We start from the raw sequence: 4,801 nt of genomic DNA on the forward strand, positions 1-4,801 counted from the left end.
GTGTTGAAACAGAAACAGGTTCTAAGGTTAAAAAATTAAGAACGGATAACGGATTAGAATTCGTGAATAAAGAAATTACAGGTATTTTGCAAAAATACGGCATACGACACCAATTGACAGTTCCATATACGCCGGAACAAAATGGAAAAGTCGAACGAGAGAATCGTACAATCGTTGAATCAGCAAGGACAATGATTTGTGCGAAAAATCTGGATGTCTCACTCTGGGCAGAAGCTGTAAACACGGCTGTTTACACGCTAAATCGGACAGGTACTAGTTCGGTTAAGAATTGCTCGCCATACGAGTTATATTATAAGGTTATGCCAGATATAAAACATTTACGTGTTTTTGGTACTGTGGTGTATACACACATACCAAAACAAAAACGTCAAAAGTGGGATCCAAAGAGTGAAAAAGGTATATTTGTTGGCTATTCGAATAACACGAAAGGTTATCGTGTGTATTATTCGAAAACAAATAGAATATCCGTGTGCAGAGACATTATATTCGAAGACGAATGTAATAAATATAAAAATATAATTACAGACACACTAGAGTGTACAGAGACTCAGATTAATTCAACGGGCGTGCGTGCGAAGGACGAAAACATAGTCGATGAAAGAAATGTTATGGTTCTACGTGACAGAAATACGCTTAAGAAACCGGACAGGTACAATGTTCAGACTTTTATTGCAAGAAGTGATAATGCTCCAATGTAACTCTCTTCAGTTTGTCCTTCATGTATCATAATAGCTAATGGAATTGCTCCAGCTTTTGATGGACTTAATATATTAGTAATAGTGGTATTAGTGGTATCCACACTACAACTTGAATCAATAAAAATTATTTCCCTTGAGAATTTCATATCCTGGGCTCTTTCCATGATGGGAGTTACAATAATGGCTGCCCAAGGGTTATTTTCTTTTATTATAATTTGAACTCCTATAAAAATAGTTAAATTAAAACTTAAAAAATGACTTTTTAGTAGAAATAATTAGAAATATGAAAATAGCTTTTGGTATTTAATATACAAATTTTTACTGTGTTTTTTTTTGTTATATTTACTTGTCTTTTTCATTGTAAGCTACAGTTTTTTCTTGCAACTTTGGAAGAGGTTCATGTACTAGGCCAAAATTATCTTTCCTCCACTCATAATGTAGGTAATACACATGTCCCATTGTGGGATTTATATTAGCATTAGCTAGCAAATGACATGCATTTTCTTGCACTAATAGTTTATTTTCATACAAATGCTTGGCTTCACTCGGAGATAAACCATTTTCAAAGTATTCCAAAAATACATTATTAGTCTGTAACATTTTATTACTATCATACAAAAAAAAAATCACACAATATTTAATAATAATTAATTATTAAAAATGGAAAAAACTATATAATATCTAAGTTTCCTGAATAACTATTAAATTGTAATGCTCAACTATCCTAATTTTTATACATTCAATATCAATTATTTATATTAAACTATTGAAATGTACCTAATTTAAATAATGAATACAATAAAAAAAGCACTTCAACCAGTTAAAAATGAATTATTATAAATAATTAGATTAATTATACTTATGTAATAAACAACTGTGCTGATCAAAACTCTAATAGAGATTTAATTATATGATTTAAATATAAAGTTATTCCTGAATACCTAGTAAACCAAGTACCTACTTAGGTAAATACTGTACTGATATTATCTCACAAATATAATAAGTACCTATAAAATATGATTCTATATTATCATGTAAGCTTAAGTATTAAGTAATATTAAAAATTAAAAAATGTAATACATGTTTTAAAATAAAAATAAATATATTACCTACCTATGTTATAAAATAACTATATTATAATATATAAATACAATTTAAAATTTATAATAATTATTATTATAGTAATTTAAATAAATTAAAATTTGATAATGCCTAAATAATAATTTTATTTATACATAAATTCTATTATTTTTTATCCAGAATAGATTTTATTTTTAATTCTAACTATTAAATAATTAAAATGGTCACCCATTTAAAATACCCAAGTTTATTTATGTGTAGTAATTAATAAACAAAATAAAATATGTTTGGATGTTATACTTTTTCATATTATGTAGTTTGAGAACCGATATCAAACATTTGATTTTAGCCAATTTTCTTAAATAGCATAAAATAAAATATAAATAAAACAACTTATGTCTTGAGCAAAAGATATTTATAAATTATAAAATATTCTTACTTCATTTTTTGTTCTTAAAAATTTTAAAGCATCACATGAGTCAATGACATGATTATGACTCCATACAATTTTGATTGAAGCATTTAGTGGAGGCGAATACTTTAAATAATCATCATTCTTCCTAGTATTTTTGTTATTTTTTTTTTAAGCAAATATCAATTGAAGATAAGCAACCAGTATTACATTCAGTAATTTTGTTAGTACTTTTTTTTTGGAAGTATGGTGACATATAAAATACTTGTGAAAAATTACCCTACACAATGTAAAAGTATTGTTTTTGAATATATCTTACAACTTATTGTATTTAAATATTATATTACTTGGTTGGATTTTGCAATTCAAAATTAAATATATATGATGTATTTGTGAATGTTGTGAACAAATGTATAAACTTTTTGGCAGATTCATTATCGTCAATATTATTTGCTCTAAAAATATACACATTAGATTCTACATCACTTTTTTTTTCGTCGATAACGCACACAAAATTGTCTTTAACTTGACGTAGATATTCATTTAATAAATCAAAATTCATTTTATATTTTTATTAGTAATTAAAAGTTTAATTGAAAGTTCAAACTTTTAACTTATATAATATTAATGTTATCAATTTATATTAATACATTATCAATTTTGTATGATATTTATGTAAAGATCGAAATATATGTAAATAGAAAAACTGTTTTTGGTATAAATCTATGAGTGAGTTTACATTTATGATTTTTCTTATACTATAAAACGTGAACCCGAGGGCGCAGCCCGTGTCGTAATTCCGAACTGCATAGGGGATATTGGAGGGAAAACGGGTCCCCGGCGGCGTTATCACTTTTGGCGATTTTGCCGATTTTTTTCAAAAATTTTACAGATTTCGAGTTTTACTCCCCCGGGGGGCCTCGGGGGGCCCCGTTCGGACCTTATTCGCCTTCCCCGATAGATTTAAGGGCCGCGAGCGGCCGCACTTTTTTCCCGGCGGGCCCGCCGCGGCCGAGAGCGCGTGCAGACCGAGCGCCGCCGTCGCGCGTGTCGGTCGATAATTTTTCGGAAAAGTCGAGTTTCAGCCCTTTTACACGAGTCTGCCCTTCCCGTCGACGACTTTTTCGCGTTCCCCGCTTAATATATAGGCCGCGCGCGCGGCCGTACTTCTATCCCGGCGAGTCCCGGGCCGTAGCGCCGTCGCGGAAAGCGGACTGCCGATATCGCCGCCGTCGAGTAGGTATCGCTATATACGGGCATAAATATGTGCGTCGGGACGTTCGATTTATTTCGCGAATATCGCGTTTTCGACGTCGAATTTGTCGTCCGCTGTCCGACGCGGTGAGATCGCCCGCTACGACGCCCGAAGCGGACGTGCGAATCGCGTTCGTAATTCGCCGGGACGTCGAAACGGCTTAAGAGTCGTTGATTTGACTCCACTTCTCAACTCAGTAGGTAGGCAGGTCGGTTAGGCATAGGTAGGATTGACCCCGAGGGTCGTGGTTTCGATTCGGATTAATTTGCGGCGGCCGTGTTGAATTGGAATTTTTTTTCCGCGTTTTTTTTTTTTTTGTTATTTACTTTACGCCATCACTCCCGCCTTTACGGATTTCGCAAGGCCCCGTCGAAGACTTATTCGCATTCTCCGCTAAATTTAGAGGCCGCGTGCGGCCGCACTTTTTCCATGACGAGTCCCGGGGCGGAGTGGTGAGCAGACGGCCCGCAGCGCCGCCGTCGAGTAGGTATCGCTATATACAGGCATAAATACGTGCGTTGGAAGGTCTGCTGTCCGAAGCTCTAAGATCGCCCGCTACGCCTAAACGGTTTAAGAGTCATAGATTTGACTACGGTATTCAACTCAGTAGATAGGTAGGTAGGTTAAGGCGCCATTGTGTATGACCCGTGGTCGTACGTTCGAACCTGACGGCCGAGAATATCGCGAATTTGCGGCGGCCGTGTTCGATCGGATATTTTTTTCCGCGTTTTTTTAACATTTCACTCACATTTAACGAACATTTTTTGATTTTTTGTTCATAATTCGAGTTTCACCGCCTTTGCGGACCTCGAACGGCCCCGTCGAAGACTTATTCGCGTTCCCCGCTAAATTCCTCCGTGATGAGTCCCGCGGCGGAGCGGGGTCGCGGAAAGCGGACGTCCCGCGGCTCCGCCGTCGAGTAGGTATCACTAAATACAGGCATAAATACGTGCGTCGGGAGGTTCGATTTTTTTTTCGCAATTATGAGTGTATACTGGTAAACATAACGGTGGCGATGTTTGCGTTAGGTGGGTCTTAATAATGTCTATTACTTTAAGAGGATGTCAGCGCACTATTCGTTTTCTCTCTCTGGCCCACGCGCTACATAGGCAAAACGCATTTACGCATCTATGCGTTTAAGTAACCTATTACAAAGAAGATGGAGAATAATATTTTTGAGGGAATTTTATTATTATTTGACTTAATATTCGACTTTCAAAACAAACAAAAAATGGTGTTTAAATTGTTTTGAGATATGTCATTTTCTCAAAAATATTATTCTCTATCTTTTTTGTAACATGTGACTTTACTCTGAGATTACTTAAACGCATAAAA

The sequence above is a fragment of the Acyrthosiphon pisum genome, unplaced genomic scaffold (assembly GCF_005508785.2).
Source record: "Acyrthosiphon pisum isolate AL4f unplaced genomic scaffold, pea_aphid_22Mar2018_4r6ur Scaffold_20837;HRSCAF=22278, whole genome shotgun sequence".
Classification (NCBI taxonomy): Eukaryota; Metazoa; Arthropoda; class Insecta; order Hemiptera; family Aphididae; genus Acyrthosiphon; species Acyrthosiphon pisum.